Source organism: Macrobrachium rosenbergii, chromosome 54 (genome assembly GCF_040412425.1).
Source record: "Macrobrachium rosenbergii isolate ZJJX-2024 chromosome 54, ASM4041242v1, whole genome shotgun sequence".
Taxonomy (NCBI): Eukaryota; Metazoa; Arthropoda; class Malacostraca; order Decapoda; family Palaemonidae; genus Macrobrachium; species Macrobrachium rosenbergii.
Window position 1 is genome coordinate 46727042 of NC_089794.1, and position 22500 is coordinate 46749541.

Genomic DNA, 22500 nt, shown 5'->3' on the forward strand with positions numbered 1-22500 from the left:
CGTTACATTAGGCGTGTGGTCTCGTAGGCTTAGTGTTATCGTGAAGTAGGCTATACGAATAGTCCGAGAGCGATCCATAAGAAAAAAGGGTAGATATTACAAGTTCCGTTCTTGGCTGGTGTTAAGCATCGTTAAGCAGTATTCGGGTAGGTTGTAATACCAGATTTAGGCCACATCATGGAGATTGGCATCCCTGTTAAAGGGCGTATCGTAGACTGCGGCATGATTGGTTCTTGCTAGTGCCTTGAAGCAGGAGGCACCTAGTCATCTGTACAGGAACTGTGACTTGCACGATTCTGTCATGGCAGCGATTCTTTGACGCGGTGACGCCGCCAGTGTTCAGTTTACAGAATCGCCTGCGTTAAAAATGTACGTAAGCATGAATGATCTTGTTGATTATCTTCTTGGTTTACTTTGCTCTTTATGAATTCATGGCATGACACAAGAAAGATACAGACTGAGGCATAGTGAATTTGAAACTGCTTAATAGATGATTTATGTTTTATACGCTGATCTTGTTCCCCAGCTTTTGCAAAACCCTCCCTCCCTTCAGGCGAAGCCCTGAGCTCAAATAGTATTCACAAGATAACCAGATTTCAGAAACTTTTGACATCAAGTAACTAATCATTATACCGTACTTCTCCGTGGCACCAAAGGCTAGACAATTTCGTCTCCTTATATGATCGTGAGTTTAGTCTTTTTTTTTTTTTCAAAGACATCCTTGTCAACACCAGAGAAATCAAATTCTTCGCCAGTTTTTTTTTTCCAAGTTGACCAGGTGGAGAGAGAGAGAGAGAGAGAGAGAGAGAGAGAGAGAGAGAGAGAGAGAGAGAGAGAGAGAGAGATTAGTTAACCTTGTGTGCAGTATTATAGTGAATTTCATTATTTTTCATGTTATGAAATAAGTCAAGAAAATATCTCGGTAATAATGTAAAAAAATTACCGTGGCGATATTTATAAGCGGAATATGAGCATTGTAGCCTTTTAGGCTTTGTATTCTACCACTTGTATCGTGGAGGTTTGTTTTAGCTGCATTGATGAATCAGGATTCTGCACATTCCATTCCTACTTTTGTTTTCCTTTATGGACAGTAAATAATAAATGCAATGAACATAGAAAGCAACGGAGGTATTGCGTGCTGTCGCTTTTAATTGAACGGCGCACGTGTAGGGTATAAAAGCTCTAACCTTCCATTAAACATAAGTGTAAAAGTGATATTTTTAAATGCTTTCAAAGTAAAGGTTTGCTCATCAGGCACGTAACAGTTGCTCTGATTAAAAGTGGAGAAATTTTAAATACCAGCAGATGACAATAAATATTCAGTTTAGATAAAAGGGCTGGTATAAGATGCAAATTCTCGTTTAATTAAAGATACAATAGGTTTTCTCTCTCTCTCTCTCTCTCTCTCTCTCTCTCTCTCTCTCTCTCTCTCTCTCTCTCTCTCTCTCTCTCTCTGGCAAAACTAGATCAGGTCAGTTTTCTTCTGTGGCTAACCTTTGACATTTCGAAGAACATAAAAAAGTGTAATTCAATAAAAGAAAGATTGCATCACAGCTACGCAAAACGGAAAAATATATTGGTCGTTTTGGCGTTAATGCAGAGAGAAGCAGTCACTGGAACCACTCTCATGTATTCATAAATAAGAAGAGAAAAATTAAAGAGAATAGGAGTTAAAGGAGAAAAGACCTTCGGGCGCAGGAACTCTGAAAGACCCAGATGCCATCGACCTTTAACTATTATTGAGTGACATTTCACAAGTTGCCTCATATTGGGACGGATTTTATTTAAAAGGAATGTTCAGGGACCCTGGGTGGTAAAGAGAGAATTCGTTTGGATTTAAATGAAATAATAATGATGTGTTGTTCCTTTCCATTATTATTATTATTATTATGAACTTACAAGGGCCCATTACATCTTTATTTCTTGATGATTCCTCTCCGCAAGTCACGCCTATAATGTACGAGGAAGGTGAAAGACTTTAACGGAAAAGTAAGAATTGTCATCCTACCAAGATTTCCACGTGGAACTTTAGTATCAAGCAAGCAAACAACCGTCTCCAATGGGATTTAAATATCAGCTGTTATTATAACGGTTATCACGGTATTATTTAGGTAGTTGTGTTTTGTGTGTGGCAGGGGTGGGGGTGCTGAACATTCATAGCTGTAGGGTGATCTATATTTTCGAAACTTGGATTGAACCACAGCCTCTCGATTACAGTATCTCCTTTGACCATCGTGGGTTTGAGTTCCCTTACCTGAGGGCATCCTCTTGCATACTTTTTTAATGAGTTTTTTATATAAAAAATTTTATTCTTTCCGTGATCTCCATTTCTTTGTCTTCGTAATTGCCTTTTTTTCTCTATCTTACGTAAGACTTGAAGCTTAGTAATTATTACAGTAACAATAATGTCGGATGTTGGAGCTCGGTTCACCATTATTGGTATTAGCACAATCACCTATTATTGTTGTTGTTGGTGCTACCACCTGCATGGCATAAATACTGATCCTTGTTTGATAAAGAATTGTTAGTTTTGGTTGTTGGTGGTCTTTGATATGTTCCGTTTCATACAATGATTTATCAGTAGTTTTGTGTTAATACTATTATCTGGCGACACATCGACAGTTCTGAAACAAGTTACTGGATGTGCTTATAATAGGCACAATAACCTCTTAACTTCCTGGTTTTTCACACTTTTTGGATATGCTTTCCACGACAAATACTTAAACCCAGTTGAGGAGACAAAGAAAGAAACTGTTATATCCATGGCAGGATTCGAAACCTCGTGCAAGATATGAGAGTGAAGTTCCCTTTAACCACTGCACCAGAGTGAAGAGGTCACTGTGCCTGTTACAAATATTATATAAAATTATATATATCTAGTAGATGCTAGATATGTGTTCGAAAGATTTAAGCCCTCTGTGTCTTACAGTCCTGTATATTTAGTTGAAGTTTGAGTGAAAGAACACGTTGCTGCTGTATCTTTTTATTGTGTGATAGATTGCGATATACTTTTGGGGCATTGTGTTCACTTTTATTTATAAGAGCAATAACAAAGATGTTTGTTTTGGTGAGTTCTTGAGGAAAGTGATGCAGTCAGTATGTCCAAGTTTTTAATTAAATGCCAAGCTAAGTAAAAATGCATATCATTAGATCGGTATAAATGTACGGAAAATAATCAATATGGTTAATCCAGGATTAACCTAGTTGCATTGGCATTTCGCCAGATTTTCGATATGATTATTAATGGCATCATGTGTTATAATTAAATAAGGTGGTATATATTGAGAAATATATGAATGAATAATAGCAACAATAATCTTAAATGGAAGAATACAAAGTATTATCTGAATTAATTATATTTTTATCTAAGAGTCTACAGTCAGTGCCCAGAGTAGATAAGCGAGTTTCTCTGTTACCTGATCCCCTGTTTTAAATGTTGTCCAGCCATGAGAGCGTGGCCTCGATCTAACGGGGAAAAAGTTGACATTTCCAGATTGTATATTCACTTGTCATTGCTTTGTTTTCTGCAAGTCGATTTCATGAGCATTTTTCCCATGTAGGCATTAGATATATATATATATATATATATATATATATATATATATATATATATATATATATATATATATATATATATATATATATATATATATATATATATATATATATATATATATATATATATATATATATATATATATAAAAACAACAAACCAATATATAGCTGCCAAGTCTAAGATGACCTGTGTGTTAAGAAAATTAACAATTCATTTATCGCCTCATGTGCCGATACAAAAGGCTCATCAGCATCACATTAAAGCCCTCCACACGCTCTGTGCCATTCACTTATCATGCGTGCACACTTTTGCTTAATGGATAACATACCCCTGCAGTTCTAATACACTTGTCCATGGTGTCTGTCCAGGACGCTTCTGAATTAAGTGTACTTTCTCTCCACACGACCAAACCAGCTCAAAACGCAAACAACACTCAAGTATGATCGTTAGCAGGTCTAGGACATTGCATCTTATTTAGAATTGTACGTGTCCTCCTTAATTGCATATTTCCTTCTATGAAACATATCCGGTCTGTCTCTTCTTCGGTTGCATTGGGATTCTGTATCCTGATAGTGTCTCAAGATATTTCGAGACGGGTGTATCCTGAATGTTTTAATTTTTTCCTCATAATATTTATAATCATGTTCCCTGTTTGGCCTTCGGCAGCTGACTTGCATTATAAACTGTTGGGGAAAACCTTGAATTCTGTTAAATTTCTTATCCCTGAGCTTGATATTAATCTCTGGCACAGTCGTTCAGTTTCATAATGCTAATCATCCCGTGCTTTAAAATCTTCCTAGCCATACCTCGTAGGTGGTAGTCCCGTCAGTGCACCTCACGTGGTGTACTGTAGGCATTACTTAAGGGTCTTTACAACGTCCCTTCGGCCCCCAGCTGCAACCTCTTTCATTCCTTTTACTGTTACCTCCGTTCATATTCTCTTCCATCTGACTTTCCAACGCTCCTTAACAATTGTTTCATAATGCAGCTGCGAGGTTTTCCTCCTGCTACACCTTCAAACCTTACTGTCAATTTCCCTTTCAGCGCTGAATGACCTCATAGGTCCCAGCGCTTGGCCTTAGGCCTAAATTCTATATCCTATTGTATTCTATTCCCAGCTATACTACCCACCACGCAAAGCTAGATATACAGTTAATGTGAATAGACATGCTTTTCTTCTGTGGGGTTCAGCACCATGAAGTTTTCGAGAAGTTATATTCCTGCTTTGACGAAATTCTCCCTGGCCCTGTTATTGAATCGTTGGAACTTCAAATGCTCAAATTGGTGTCGAGTTTATATTGGTGCAAATGCTTTTTTGTAGAGCGGGCTGACCTTAGTCTCACTTGATAGTTATTTATCGTTGTGTTGCGTATTTTACTTCATATGTCTATTTTTATATTTCTTTTTAATTTCTCTTTCAGAGTTTATTCTTTAATTTCTTTTTCCACATCCGTACTGGACGCTTCCCTTGTTGGGACACTTGAGCTTGGAGCATTCTGAGAAAAAGAAGAAAGGAGGAGGAGGAGGAGGAGGACTCATTCCTGCAACTTTTAAGGATGAACCCTCATGAAATACATCGACACCTCGTCCGCTTACGCTAAAGCCTCATCACAACGCATCTGCAAATGAAATGCAAAGTGGTAATACTTTGGATTTTTTCTAATTAGAAGAAAATGTAAAAAAAAAAACATAATACACTTATTTAAAGGCTTATCAGTGGCAGTGGCAGCTTTCTTGACTCTAGTCTTTTTTTCCCTATAACACCGAAACTAACCGTAATGGGTTCTTCATGCTGCTCGGCGCATAATATGTTGCAGTGATATTGGTTGCGGTTTTGCCTCCAGCTTAAAATAAAAGAAAAGACTATAATGACTTCGGTTTTTAGTTAACTATGTGATATTCTGTTTACAGTGCAGTATTCTGTGTTTCATGCTCGTACATTCAGTTTCCTGTCATTTCGTGTATTTTGATGTTTTCTGTGGATTCATATATATATATATATATATATATATATATATATATATATATATATATATATATATATATATATATATAATGCTAATGATATCCTGTGATTAAGTACGATATCCTGACACCCTTTACCATCACTTTACTACATGCAAAAGAGAAATCTTCCTTAGGTACGTCCCTCAAGACCTTGAGCTGATAAAGACGGATAATGAGCGGTGTTGCCCAACAAAATCTAAAGGACATTACCAAGGGAAGTCTTCCTGAGCTGGACACTTGACTGGAGATCTGGAAAAGTGCTAGTTTTTGCTCTTGCACGATTGACAACTTGGGATTGGGGAGAAATTTCCAGTGACCGAGTTTCGCGTGCTTTGTGTCGCAAAAATTTACATAAAATGCAAAGGCGTGCAGAGTTTGTGTCGTAGTGATTTATTTCTGTTGTATTAGATTAATTATGGTGTAATGTAATTTTCATGTCATGGGTATATGGGCAGAAAGTTTGACTGATTTTTCCTGGGTGTGTCTGGTTATTTACAGATCTACACACTTTATATTTATATTTATATATATATATATATATATATATATATATATATATATATATATATATATATGTATATATGTGTGTGTGTGTGCGTATAGAGTATATCGCCTTTTTTATATAGGCTATGTTATCTCCTGTGAGGGGAAAACTGGTTAATGTTAAAAAAAAGATATATAATAGATATGGGATATGTTATCGTACCGGCTACAATATAAAAGATGATATTAACCAAACTGACTGAGTGGCATAGTTCTTGGCTCATGTTTGATAGGTCTTATGTTCGCTCCCGGCTTACTTCCCACCAGGTCATCCAACTGTAAAGGGGTAGTGGCATCTGCTAGGACAAGAAAACTGGCCGTAGGTCCTTCAACATCACCCCTAAAGACATGCTGAGAAAAAAAATATATATATATAAATAGAATCTCTTGGTCACTTTTTACCAGACACATATGTAATTGTAATAGCCGACCTGACCAGGTAACGTGACCTTCATGTGATTATGGTGACTGGGGTTCGTTTCCCGCTACCGGACATCTCAACCACTTCAATTTCTTGCTCTTGGATCTTAAGGCTTTGTAGTGACAAGCGTGTTCAAAAAAGCGCGAAGAATTCGAGAAGTTAAGAGGACATTGTGGCTGTTACAATTATTATATATATATATATATATATATATATATATATATATATATATATATATATATATATATATATATATATATATATATATATATGTATATATATATATGCATATGTGTATATATTATATATTGTATATATATACATATAATATATATATATAAATATATATGTATATATATTTGTTTCTCAGCATGTCTTTTGGGTGATGTTGAAGGACAAACGCCCAATTTTCTTGTCCTAGTATACCTTAGTTTTACCAGACCACTGATGCCACTACCCTTTTACAGTTGGGTGACCTGGTGGGAAGTGAGCCGAGAACGATCATAAGACCTATCAAACATGAGCCAAGCACTATGCCACTCAATCAGTTTGGTTAATACCATTTTTTTATATTGCAGCCTGTAAGATAAACAGACCCCATGTCTATTACTGTATATATTTTTTTAACATTAACTAGTTTTCCCTCACAGGAATAACATATATATAAAAGGCAGAAATACTTTTTATATATATATATATATATATATATATATATATATATATATATATATATATATATATATATATATATACATATATATATATATATATATATATATATATATATATATACTGTATGTATATATATAATATATATATGTATATATGGATGTATAGGCATATATATATACATACACATATTTCTGTGCACTTTTCTTGAAGTTTGACAGTAGGAGAAACATTGCAATGGGCTTTCGTCATTAGACATATTTTTGGTCTGTCATGAAAGCACACAGAGATCGCGACACTGAAAACTAATGTAGGTGGTTTAGAAAACTGTCAACGTGTTTCCTCTTTCCCTCTTTCTCTGATTACTCTGTTCGTCCTCCGCATGTTGGTGTTTGATGCTAACGCATACCACCGTGTCATCTCATGCGATGGAGTTGTTAGGTTGCCTTGTTATCATTGTTGTTGTCATGGGTAGTTTATCCAGGAAGGATAAGATTCTCTCTCTCTCTCTCTCTCTCTCTCTCTCTCTCTCTCTCTCCGAGTTTGAGAGGAGTAATTTTATTATGAGTTAGGTTTGAAAGTAACCATGTAAAAGCAGTTTTTGATTTTTTTCGGCTTTTAGAGTTATGGTTCTGATTTTTTAAATTGTTTTGTATACTGATTTATCGATATAATTATAATATTTACTGGTTACTAGGACCAGATAATACCAGGCCACGGATAGATACGTCATAGTCAGAGCGTACAAGTTCACCTTCAGCAATAACACATGCTGTAAATTGTGCATATTGTATGAGAGTATAGGATAAGCGTATTAAAGTTTAGCTCTACAATGGTTAAAAGACTTCCAGATCTTATATAAATAAATAACAGTTCAGCTTAATGAGCGTTTTGTTTAGATGTCGAAAGTTATTTTCTGTTGGAGGCAATTATTCCACTTTTTCATCACTTTTTATTTTTCCCCTTTTCAGTTTTTTCCTCGTTTCCATCGGACCTTGACGAATTAGCACGTGGGTAAGTGCAGTAAGCAAAATTCATTGACAGTCTGAGCGCGGCCATTAGCGAAAGTTTTTGTCAGGAATGTCACCGTCAATCGAGAGCGAAAGTTGAGTGCTGAGGGAGATCAGATAAACGGTCCCTGGTTCTAGCTGCAAACCATGTATTATTAAAATTTATTCTTATGACGTAGGCTGAAGTCCCTGGGAATCTTAACTCGCGTCATCGAGTTCTGAGTGATTAGCGGAGGGAACTCCCCATGGGGAAGCCTCAAGTCTTGGAAGGGTACCAACAGGTGTAGACCCCACGGCTTAATTAGATTCAGCAGGCGAAAGCGCGCCAGGACCCTTCCGCCAGGAGGCTTGTCAGGTGAAGAGCCCTTTCCCGTTCTTGTAGGTGGCGGTGCCTGGCCCTTAATGAAATGCTCAATCTGGTTAATGCCGGTACTGAACGAGATGGGCATAGCATACTTAAGCAGTCGATGGGCATTTTGGTGGATGGGCTCCGTTCGACATAAGTCTTCAGAGAGCGATATAGAAAGAATATACTTGCAGGAAGCACAACTGGAACAGGTTGGTGATAACATTCAGTGTAGTGTGTCGCAGGCAAGAGACACCAAACTGAATAGTGGATTGCTGCCTTAAATGACTTGAAATTGAGGGAAACTATTCGTGATAAGGATTGTGATTCGTAGTTATTCAAACGTTAAAGAAAAGTGTTGCACTTTCGACACCAGGAAAAGGTAAATAACATTCTGAAAAATTTTAAACAGTAATTCAATGGTAAATGAGTCTTCAGCTTAAATTGTACGAAGTTAGTGAGTGTATTCAGCTTGATTGAAAAGAAAATTCTTACTAGACATAATGCTTTGTCAATAGAGTCAAGAACATGAATGTGTGATGAACGACGTTGCATAATTCTCGGCATAATTATTAATGGTATGTAAATATTACTGGGTCCCTTCGTTATTCTGAAAATATTTCAACTAATTAAGCAGTGCACGACAAGTTAGAGCATGAACTATAAAATTTGTTTGCTTTTGCAAAGAAGTACATTTCAGAAGAAAACTTGGTCATGAAAGAATTAGGAGTTTTAAGCACTTTATGAGAATCGAGACAATTAAGGTCTAATAGATAATTTATTATAGAGACCTTTACTTCAAAACATTCAGTTCTTCTCGCAGCACATTGCTTGAGGATACAACAGCCAAGAAATGAAAAGGAGTAGGAAGGAGTAAAGGATGGAAGGACATTGGAAACGTTAACAAATAAAGTTTGGGGATGTTCCGAATGTTATGCTGTATTTATATTTGCATCACCGACGGCCGGCAGCAAGAACTAAGCATATTTTTGCTTAAATTTCCTCATCATTTGCATAGCAAGATTCCGTTTAATTTACCAAATAGGCAGTCTGGCTAATATGTAAATGGAGACGAACCACCAGCATTTGCCGTGGTATTATGACCTCTATTTTTTAAATCGTAGTGATTAATTTAAGCCGTCTTGTTGACAAATAATCCACTGGCACCTATCATGTTATCTCCTCTCTTCGTGCGTGTTTTATCGGTTATTTAGAAGAGCTACAACTACGCTTTCACTCTCTCACTTGCCGTGGTGAAATCTCTACAGTCGTTTTACTCTGTCCTCAGTGAGTTTGAATTCCGACATATTCACATTTGTGTTACCCAAACCTGAAGGAGCTCTTTTATGGACTGCAGGTCACAAAATCCTTGGGCGCAAAAAAATTCCTTTGTTCTCTCGCAGTGATTACTGTGCTAATAAGAACAAATCCGATGATCTTTCAAGCCTCACATTTTAGTGTCCACAACCAGGGTAAACTCGCCAAGGAACAAGAAAGAAAAAAAGCAGTAGGAAAAAATATTCAGGAAATTCCCTTAGAGCATGAGTCGTCGTCTTTGGGTCCCGGTCCTTGGGTAGTCCCGCGGTAATCATAGTAACTCCCCATCCCGCCCCCACCCCCACCCTAACCCCCACCTACTACCACCTCAGCCAACCACCAAGCAACAGCAGTAGTAGGAAAGACGTTCCCGTTAGTGCCTCTAACCTTGGGGAGTCCCGTGCAAGGACGTCACAGATGTTGAGGACCTCCTACGCCGCCGCCGCCGCCGACTACGTTCGCTTCCTCCTCCCAATTCCCGTCGAAGTACGACGCTTGCGATAAGCTGGATTGATTCATTGATTGATTGTTTCATTTGTTTCTGGCGCTTCACAACTGTGATTTTAGTTTTACGGGGAAAATACTTCCGTTCCTAAAACTATGCTCACGATTCAGGGACAAGTTATTCGATGTAATTTGCTGTAAGGGGAAGGGAAAACTATATAGAAATTTTACTGCCACAAAATTCCTACATCTACTAAAAAGTGACGTCACAGTATCCATGGTCATTGCTGTCGGAAATACATTGTTTACAGTAGCGTTTTTTAATGAAAATTTTATTGGAAACATTCATTGAGTACTTAACTGTAAATTCTGCCACATACTACAACGTCCATATTTTAACACTGAGGAATAAAGAAACTGCATCCTTAAATAAGAACTGTCATTGGTGCATTGTTCGTGAGTTTCACTCATGATATCCACCATTAGGTTGGTCACTATTATATATGTATATATATATATATATATATATATATATATATATATATATATATATATATATATAGAGAGAGAGAGAGAGAGAGAGAGAGAGAGAGAGAGAGAGAGAGAGAGAGAGAGAGACTTGAATACAGATAGCGGAACGAATACACGAATTCATATTTCATGCCGTTTAAAAACTTCATTCCAAAGTAGAAATTTTACGGATATTAAATAACTCCGAATTGCGGAATACTTTCGAAATGGCAGTTTTATACCAAGCCATCAAATTAAGAAATTAATAGAAAGAACGTATCATTTAGTTAATCTTTCAAATAATTATCATATTTTTTGAGGGAAGAATGACGAAGTACCAGCCGAATGTTTGTCGAGTGACATCTAAGTGGAAAAAAAGAACTGGAAAGTAAAAAATGTTCAACCCCTCGAGGAAGCTGTCCACTCGTCTTGTAAGAGAGAGCTCCTTAAAAATCCATAAATCAGGCTGAAATTGGAATGATTTGACAACCAATGACCAAATTTCTCATTGTTTATCTGACTTGCGGCATAGTGTGACCGCTCACCATCTTGCCATTCGACCGTGTACGTAATTGATTGCATCACTATTTGTGGCTGCAGGGAGTTCTCAGGTGTAACGTTTATTTTTGTGCAAACCATATTCTAACCAGTGTTTACTGACCTTGGACTGTGCCACATTCTCATTACTCTGACCTTCCAGTCTAGTGTTGAGAGCCCTTTTGTTCTAGTGTACACACAGACATACTCATTTTTGTTTGTTCCTATTGTCATAGGTTTAAGTTTCCTCTGTAAAGTGCACGTAGGCATCTCGTGTTTTTCATAGTGTTCGCTTTAGGTTTCCCTATGTAAGGGTACCCTAGTTATCAGGCTTTGTTTGCCTCCCTGGTCTTGAGTTTGAATTTGTCGCTTGTGAGTACACTTTTTTTTTTTTTACTCATTTTGGATTATTAGTTTTGGTTTTGAGCCCCCTTGAGAGAGGGCTCTTTCAAACATGTTTCTTTCGTTTCCTCTTTCTTAGGTTGATGTCCCATGACTGATGGGTAGGTCTACTCTTGGGTATACTTATAATTCCAGTTCAGTTTTGGAGTCTTTTGCTGGAAGGTATATTTAGGCACGTTTTATTTGTTCCCAAGTTCTTATATATAAATTCCCTCGCTCCAGTGTGCCCTTGCCACACAATAGAGATCATATCGCTTTACTCCCATGAATGAATGCACGAGGCTATGTTAATTTGCTTCTTTTGGTTCCATGGGGGTTAGGCTGCGTCGTTTCGTTTAATATTATAACATTGAGTATGAATATCCTTTCTTGATCATGGGTTAGTCCTAAATTTCAAGGCTACTTACTTGGTGATATATGGTGTCCTATTTTGTTTCATTTGCTTTCGAAGTTTTGTTTTGTATCGGTGACCTTAGCTTGAAGATAAACTGTCGACGTTTTCATTTTGCTTGTTTCTGTAGTTTTGAATTTTTTTTCTGAGGACACACGAGATCTTGATTTCATTTGATTTTATACCAACTGTTTGAGTTCCTTTGCATGCAGCTACTCCTTGACCTATTTTTTTCCATAATATGAGAAGGTAAACTCGGGCCTACTTAGTTTTGTTTCCGTTCGTAGTCGCTGAATTGAGTTCCCAAAATATACACTTACGTGTGTACAGTATATCTTTTTTCATTTGATTTCTAAATGTTCAGTTAGAATTTCCTTACTCAGTGTTATGTTCTGCCTAATTTCGTTTTGTTTGCTTTCATACGCATGATTTCGAGTTCCGTAGCTTGATGACACACTCGGATTTGTTTCCTCTGATTCCGTGAACTGGATAATGGGTCCTTTCACAATTGAAGCACACTGGCTATATTTATTCGTGTGGTGTAGGCTACTTCCACGGTCTTGAATTGGAGTTCTCTTGCTTGATTATTCATACCGGTTCGTGTCGTTTCGTTCGTTTTCCTTGTATTAAGTTGAAACGTTTACTTGTTACGTATCTACGGTTTTTATATTTTCATAACTGTGCATTCCGGGGTATTTCCCATGCTCATCTCTAGGTCCTGACAATAATATTACAGTATGAAAGTTGAATTAAGTTTAGGAGCGAAGTGAAACATGTTCATAAGAAGAATTTTTTACTCTGTTCATTTGTATAGCCATGGTTTTACTCTCTTTTCTTTGTTTTGTAGTCATATTTTCACGGATGGAATTCCATTTTCAAGGAACTTTGTACAATTTTATAAACTTTAGGGTTGTTCCTAGAAGATTCATATGCTGTAGATAATGATTTTACATTTCGTCTACTATTCTCAATGTATATTGCAGCTGGTACTTAAGAGAAGTAGTTCTTGGTGTTAAATTTTGTAGAGCTTTTCATCTAGTATGCATGCCTACCTGAAATTGTTATTAGATATGGATGAAGATTTACTCATAACTAGTGTATTTTATACTTATTCGAGTTTCATCTCTTTACAAAAAAAAATGTTTGTATTCCATGAGGTTTCTGTAGAATTGAACACAGATGTACAGGAGAGTACGCAGTTTACGCTGAAAACGAAGAGTTTCCGTAGCGATTTGGTGAACTGAACGCCCCAGATAAACTCGGCATTATCACTGACGCGCGTAACACTTGGTTTCCATGGTAACGGGTAAACACTGGTCTGTATCAAGGCCCTTACTCACCAAGTGGGAGAATTCGGAAGAACTTCAATCCCTTATTCTCTCTATAAATAATAAAAAAAGTAATTATAGGAAGCGAAGGCATTTTTCATAAGGTTATGTAAAAGGGCAATGACACGTATTTTTTTTTATCGATGAACAGTGTTTATAATTGATTGTAAACAATAGGTAATATACAGTATGATGTATCCAATATATATATATATATATATATATATATATATATATATATATATATATATATATATATATATATATATATATATATATATATATATATTAGTAAAATTGATTTAAGTTTAGAATGTATCCTCCTCAGTTTGGCTCTCAAGTCAAAATTATTGTTGAGTAGAATTTGAAAATTCTTCCGAAAGCAGAGGTTTAATTTCAAATTTGTTAATGTAAATGCTGAATTCAAGATAATCCTCATGAGTGTCCATTCTCTGGGGTTTCAAGGTATTACTATAAGAGATGAAATAACCATAAGGGCAAGTTGAGAAGAATTTGTCGTATATTTAAATGGAGTTAAGGAAAAAAGATATATACATGCTCCGTATTGAGTCATGGTTACGATTCTTTATGGTTCTTTCTAAGAAACGGTTAGGAAAAGATGTTGCCAATGAGGTAACGCAAATATGCAAGAAATCAGTCGAACAATTGAAAATTATTTTAGTTCCATTTCAAGATGGGATTGCATCCCTTGCATAAGGCTTAGACCCTATAAAGACCGGTTAGTTGGTGGTTGGTTAAGATTAGGCTGGCTTATGTCAGCACTAGCCCTTTCACAAAGACGGCTTGTAAGAGTTGCAAGGTGTTGAAGGGAATAAGAGGCCTATTGTAGACCTATGGACTCAATGAAACATATTATATAGTTTATTTCTTATTCTGGTTTTTATTATTGATCTCTGACGCCTTCTTGCAAACTATGATCACTTTGTTACAATTCCATTTGCTTCAGAATTTTTAAGTTTAATAGTTTTTCGATGCCCTTATAATTCATTTTTCGATGCCCTTATAATTCAGCGCGCTCGTTAATGCTTTACAAATAAATTTTAAGATTAAAAAAACCCATGGAAAAAAAGGTGTTGGTACGTATAAGGAGTAAAACGATTAACGTATGTGAAAGGGTGAATCATTGTGATCTGATGTTACTTGGTCATGTGGAAAGAACGGACGACAGTTGGTTGGTAAAAAGTGTACTGTATAGCTGGAAAGTATTTGGAGGGAAGAGGAGAAGCAGCCCAGGAAAGTGCTGGATAGATGGGGTGATAGAGGTGCGGGAAAGGAAGGGTCTTAATATCCTGTAGCGCCAGAGAGCAATTTCGGTCAATTTGATTTCCAGGTCTTGTTAAGCCTTCCCGTTGTTTGATTTACCACTTTGTCTTCAGTAAACTCTTAACTCGAAAGAAACTACTTCGGGTGTAATTATTCCTAGGTATTTACAGGGTTTAACCTCATTAATCCTTTCTCCAGTTCTTCCTCATTATTTCTGTTTTTCTTTGATTCATTTTGAATCCCATCGCTCTAGATATAGGATGCATTCTGTTATGCAGGCTTTGTAAATCCTACAGAGATTATCTGATTAAAACAGTTCATCTACTTGCTTTAAGCCTGCAAACTTTCTGCGTTTTCACCAATATAAACCTCTTCCATCGACCAACTTTTTATTATAAGATCTGTTAGAAGGGTAAACAGCCAAAGCACCCCACTATTTGCTGCAAATTCACTTGACAAGACTCCGTGAACATTAACTTTGCATCTCCCACGTTCAGGAATAATTTCAATTAGCTTTACAAATTAGTCCTTAATGGAAATAGTGATTCAAGACCTTGCATAATATTGGACGATGAACGATGTCACATGTGTGCTTTTAATCAACAAAAGCAGTCAGAAGGGGATTTTTATCCATAAACCGCTGCATAATATGTATTAACACATATTTGATATGTGCAACTACTGCTTTTTTTCAACACCAGCTTGTTCATTTATTAAGCTATATGTATATGTATATGTATATATATATATATATATATATATATATATATATATATATATATATATATATATATATATATATATATATATATATATATATATATATTAATCTTATAAAGGACCCCAAAAATGTAGAAAGATATTCCTCATGAGTGTCCATTCTCTGGGCTTTCAAGGTATTCCCATAAGAGATGAAATAACCATAAGGGCAAATTAAGAAGAATTTGTCGTATATTTAAATGGAGTTAAGGAATTGGGCTCCTTTTATTAGATGGAATTCTGTCTTAACAGAAAATATTTCACAATCATATACACTATATATATATATATATATATATATATATATATATATATATATATATATATATATATATATATATATATATATATATATATATATATAATCTTGTCCGCGTTGCCATTGTGAAATCTTTTTTTCTTCATATACCTTCTTACTAATTGTGATACTCACCCATTATGAGGGGAACTGCGCGTGCAAGAAACATTTTCCCAGTGTTGCAGTACCTCGCGATGTGATACCATTGCTGTCAGAAGGGTAATTGGAGTAATTTATAGCCTTAGTGTTTATGGATATATCCTTGCATCACCTGGCAAGATCAAAGGCCCGTGGAATTTGTATGGTTGATCAATATTTTTCCATAATTCATGTTGAAGGTTCCATGAATTGGGCTCTTGCCGCACGTATATACTACCAAGAGAAGATCGTTTATCAAAGAGAATGGTGTTTCGCTAGGGTAGTATTACAGGCAAAGGCGCAAAACTACAGTAACACATTCTTTCGTGTGTAAACTGAGTTTGTACATCGTCATTATCGAACAAGAAAGAATCTGATGGGTGTTGTTATTTTAGTTAGTGATCGTCATTATCGAGCAAGCAAAGAATCTGACGGGTGTTATTATTTTAGTTAGTGAATGTAGAAAAATGTATGCTGTGTATGTCTTTGCTTAGACAGGCGTCAATAAATTGTAAGAGACCAGAATTTTTAAGGAAATGTTATCTCCCATTTTTATAATATATGTTATGGTCATTCTGGCATTTTATGGATATGCATCGATCGTTCAGTATAAAACTTTGTTTAGTTTTCTATTCAAGCTCGCACTTTTTAGTTCCTTATTGCTCCATTACGCATTTTATTCTTTGCGTATTAGCAGTGAACTACAGTACCAGCAGCCAACTGAATAGGTAGGAATGTTTCTCTTTTCGTGCTGTATAGGCTATATCCTGCCACCAGAATTACCATTCTAGATAAGTGTCCTATGAAAGAACTCTCTGAAAGATATACTTTTATAGTACAGTAACTAGAAGCTCCATTCAGTATACTAACATCCAGAGAAAACTTACGCGTTACCCTTCAGACAGTCCTACAGAAAAATCTCATACTACCATGCAAGAAAAATTATCTAAGGTTGAATGAGAGACCCCGGAGATAACCCTGCAAGTCTCAATCCAGGGTATATCCAGAACCCCTTTAAGACCAACCTGCTGGAAAACCTCTCTCCAACGCTATTAACCTTCTCAGGGACCGCGAGTCATCGTTTTTCTCAAATATCTTTCAAACTGATTATTTGATCGAAATGGTACTTTAACACAGTGCACAAGACACCTCCCCTCTAATTTTTGGTAATATAGTGCCTCGTCAAATGGTGTTAGTTAAGGCAAAATCGCAGGCCTAAACTACGCAATGGAACGTCCGCTATCCCCCTTTGACAGGAAAGGTGGGGGGCGGAGATGGGGAGACCAGGAAAGTGGGTTGAGGGAGGGATGAGGAGGGGAAGAGGGAAGGGAGGGACGGGATGGGTATAAAGGACGTTCGAATGCGTAGTTTGGCGATGCTTGGCAACCATGTAAGTCAAGAGTAAAAGCCTTAACTAAAACCATTTGACAATGCACTTTATTATCAAAAATTAGCGGAAGGTGTCTTGTACACAGTGTCAAAGTACCATTTCGATCAAATAATTAATTTGAAAGATATATGAGAAAAACGATGACTCGCGGTCCCTGAAAAGGGTAGTAGTCTGTTGTCCCTTAAGAAAATTCCTGTAGGAAATCCCCCTAAAGGCAAGGTTTACCCAAAGGCTCTTGAGGCAACACTTACCATAAAACGTCAGTCTACAGATTACCCAAAGACACTCGAGTTAACAGTGCTGGAGAACCTCATTCCACCGCTTATCCAGAACTCCCCGAGACGAATTCAGCTGGAAAGCCTCTATCCAAGAGTTATGGCTTCTGGACACAACCCAGTTAGAAAACATAAATCCAAGGCTAGTTAACCCCTGGCACAACTCAGCAGGGAAACAGCTACTTACGGATTACTTTACATGTACGGAAACCTCAACTAAGGGTTTTTTTTTTCTCCACCAAGCTCAACTCTGGAGGAAAAAATTCTCTATATCAAGGTTACCCTGAGTACCACATAAATATTTTTATCACAACGTGAATTTTATGAGAAATTGTTTTATGTAAAACAGAAGAAGAAAAAGGGATGTTTTTCAGGAGTGCAGATCCCTTTATAGCAATGGTTGCAGCGTGGACAAAACGTGGAAACCCCACATGGGTGTGTCTTGGGTAAACCTTGAGTGCATAATTTCTCCACTTGCTGTGGTCTAGCTTTTAATATTGAAGTTGCTGTAAGTACCAAGCGGTTTTGTTCCGGTAATTAACGCCAAAAATTTATTTCAGTTAGTGAACTCTTGCCCTTTCCTTACCAACTCCTATTCCCTCCCGCCTCACCCCTCATGACCTATCATATCTAAATGAAGTTTTCCTTTGTTACATATTCTTCTTATAGTGAAGTCCTTGGAGAAGAACGGAAAACTGCATGGATTGCACTGGATAAAAAAATCTTTTTGAGAGCCTTCATGAATTTAAGGCGTTTGGTAGCACCATTAACTTGGGATCGAAAAAAATAACCTCAGATAAATATTGAAAAATCACTAATGCGTTTACACATACGCATATATATATATATATATATATATATATATATATATATATATATATATATATATATATATATATATATATATACATACATACATATACATATATACATACATACATACATACATGTATGTATATGTGACTTTTTATCACATCACCGTGATTCATATACAATCAGTAAGCTACAAACGTCCTTTAATATCCAATTATCAACTAAAAAATTCCACTTCGGTAACATATATGAAAATATATTATTCCGAGGTAGAGCGAATTGGATATTAAAGGACGTTTGTAGCTTACATAAATTTATTCTTTGCATCGGTTTCGTATAATTGAACATATAGTCTACACATAAATCTGTATCAGAGAAGTAATCGTTCTTTGCACTTCCTGTCAGCCGATGATATTATGTAATGCAGTGTAACCTTGGGATCGCTCAGTATTTTTTTTTTTCCCGTTTGCTCATACCCAAGAATGGAGGGGTCAGAGGTCACAGAGCTGGCAGGTGTACACGAATATTTCAGTGGCGGGAAGGTCAAGGTGCTGGCCTGCTGTCTGTGTTTGGGGCTGGCGTAGAACAGAACAGCATTTTTTTCTAATTTTGAGGAGTCGTAAATATTTTGAAACGTCATTGAGTGGGTATACTCAGGTACTTGGTGTCTGGACAGTACTAGGAATAGTAGTTACCGATACGAGATTGGCAGCATTGTCTAGCCGCAAGATAGGGGAAAAAAATTGTGCGTCAGAAGCCATTGCTTTAAGTATAGAGCTAACTCAGATTTCAGAACCGTTTAACCTAACGGTATCACGGCCTTAATATTCGCTAGCTGTAGCTGTGCTTCTAATGTGAATGATAAGAGAATAATTCCTTTTCGTGTCGATGGGAACAGATTAACAAAGGAAACTGTGTAGTCTTCTAAAATCTTGTTCTATTTTGTAATATTCAATACATTACCTCATCGACACGATTGTGAAATTATTCAAACTTTTCCTACCTCGTGTGATTATGGGAATTCAGTGTCTTGAGAAGGATGCTTCGAAACTAAAATATTTTTCTCTTGTTCTTCATTCTCTCTGTATAATTCCATGTATCATTTTATTTTATCATCTTGCTCACATACTTTACATTTCATCTGGAGCCATATTTTTAGGTGCTATTTTATTTTATTTTCTGTTCTTTTTTAAGTTTCATTATGTAAACAACTTTGCTCGTTCTTAAATTATCAGACATATTTTACTACAGTTACATCGGTTGTAAAACTATTTTTTATAGGTAATAATAAGCGCGAGTTCATATTGTCTCTGTAAAGCAATTCTGTAGTCATTTTACGGTCTGTTTGGGAGGTGAGTATTCCCACTCAGTCAGTCGAAGACAGAGCCTTAAGTCAACTGATGCTATATATCAATTTTTCCAACTGCTTTTCGTTAAGCTAATCTTTTGCGGAATTTTCTGTGCGCGTGCGTCCCTTTCGCTTTGTTTATGACAGGTTTTTTACATGTTCCTGCTACTTCCTCATCGTTGTACGTAATATGGTTCATATCCACACACTCATGGACATTGCGAATCTAAGGGTCGGAGGTAAGTCACTTTCATACACTTTCATAATCCTTTATTCAGATTTTTTATGACATGGAGTTATTTCCATAATGAAAAATGTAGCTTCATTAACGCTCCTTATCCTTATTACATTTTTCTATTTCCTTCTCCAAATCTATGTCCGAGAATGGAACAAGTCCAAATTTGTTTATCGAAAATAAACCCAGTAATTAGGCATAGAAAACAGCGAATTTGTGTTCACCATAACAGATTTTCCCAAGTATCACTGCAATGTTGGTACCCAGCATATCGTTTGAGATTTATGACGATTTTATCTTTTACGTAAAAAGCGTCTTGAACACTTTTTCCGGTGAGAGTGCGTAATACTTGTTTGTGTAAATATCTGGATCTATAAGCGAACTGCTGGTTGATACAGAAGTTATTAGAAGTACAAGGTGATCATTCTCAGATTTTTAATAATACGTGAAGTGTTGGGCCCAGCGATACAGAGGCTCCCAATATTATAACTTTCCATATTTTTTCGTATTAAGCCAATATTTCTCTTCTCATAGCAAACTGCGTTCTAAAGATGGCAAATGAGTTTTCTCAAGGCAACCTATTTTTGGACAAAGAGAACTTCGTCCCAGAGAGTCATTTAAAATAGGAAGCAGGGATTTCCTGACCAAACACCCCCTTATAATTTTTGTGGAAGGAATTGTTATCCTCCCCTCCCCCCTCTCCTCTCTCTCTCTCTCTCTCTCTCTCTCTCTCTCTCTCTCTCTCTCTGTGCGCGCGTGCGCGTGTGTAGGCTATGGGACGTGCAGCTGAATCCATATATCTGACGAAATTTTTGCTGAAAGAATAGAAGTTTAATTGGAATGGTTTGCTTTCGTTGGTTACAGCTTAAAGTATCATTCAGCTGATTTATCGGTATCATTCTGTAATATTTTTCTTTTCCTCGAATTATTTCAAATGTAAAGTGCCTTTCATTCAGGCGGCGCCTATCACCGGATTCAACTATTTTACAAGAAACCCTTTTCCCGGAACCTAACATTTCTTTCACCGGAATCCTTTGTTTAACTGGAACCGGCACTTCCCTTCTAATCGTTCCCACCATTACTTTTATCTCATATCAGAACTCTTAGAAGGAAGTCATATGGCTCGTGCTGGTTTAATCAGTTCCGGCCTTATACCAGCCAGTGTATTCCTTTCAGGGCTTTGTGCATTGCGCAGGGGTTTCAAGTAAAGTGACTCGGAAAGCATTAAGTTTTTGGTTCTAGCCCTTAACTACTAATGTGCTGCCATGGTGAGGTGTGGGTCGCAGTGACACACATTAAAATGCCTCATTTGGGTTGTCTTGGAATGAGGACATCATGACTCTTCCTCGCATTAACTTGAACCACAGTGAAACATGAAAATACAACATCCAACCATAAAAGTGTGACTTTTAATTCCAAGTAAACGTTTCCTGCCCAAAGTTGTTAACCTTGTATTGATCATATGCGATGTGACAAGAATAATGCTTATGTTTGATGGCAAACCGTGTTCAAGCTATAACATAACAAAAGTAAAGTGCTTCCTGAGCTGGAACAAAAATAATTAACGTCAGTTACAGTGTATTTTCCACATATTACCCTCATACATTTTACGCAGAATTGGCTGATTTCCACAGTATTCTAGACTGGCCGTGATGTATGTGGTTACCGTTGGTCTTGTAAAAGAGGCTCTTCGCCATATACAGTAGAGGGCATTTCCTACCCCAAGGATTTCATGCTCTTTCTTTAGGCTTTCCTTTGCCTTGGGATACGGCCTGTTAGAATCCCAAACTATGGACACCAACTGGGGCTGGGGTGCCGAATACCTCTTCATACCATTGCTGTAGCAATTTGTTTGAATTGACTGACCCGGCATGATTTGTGGAAGTGGCCTGCACATAGGGTTCATCCACGATTCAGCAACGAAGAGTATGAATGTAGCAGTGACAGTTACGGTGTTTTTTTCTGTGAAGCCACCTTCTGTTTATGGGAAACGCTAGACGGTGAAAAATTATATCAGTAAATATGTGTAGTTTAGTTTGTCACGATTTTTGCGCATGATGTTTTTGTATTTTGAGGCATTAAGCCATAAATATCACATTATTATCGAATTCTCTACCTTGGGAATAACTTACATCCAAAGAGAATAATACGCGATAAGTGCTCCTACCTTGACCAGGATTCTGACCCCGGGTTTCTAAGATTAGTACCTGGGAGACTGACTTAAATCATACAGCAGTCAAAAGGGGTTGGATGTATTTATCAAAAATAATACCCTTTAGGTGTAAGTTATTTCGAAGGTGTGGTGAATTTGGTATTGGTTGTTGATTAATATTTGAATCCAATCATTATATATATACATATATAATTATATGTATATATATATGTGTGTGTATGTGTGTAAATATGTATATGTTGTATATGTATATATATACACATGTATATATACACACATATATATATACTAACTGACCAACCCGG

General features: G+C 36.7%; 1 protein-coding gene across 2 annotated transcripts in view; it reads left to right on the forward strand.

Annotated features, from left to right (window-relative positions):
* Nucleotides 1-22500, forward strand: part of Tsp74F (Tetraspanin 74F) — an 84018-nt gene that overhangs the window by 16320 nt on the left and 45198 nt on the right. Inside the window, exon 2 of one of the 2 annotated variants that reach the window (XM_067098177.1) lies at nucleotides 8169-8211. The exons of the other annotated variant lie outside the window; for it this stretch is intronic. The gene's annotated coding sequence lies outside the window, so the exon portion shown is untranslated. The remainder of the gene's footprint in view (nucleotides 1-8168; nucleotides 8212-22500) is intronic. 2 annotated transcript variants of the gene reach the window in all.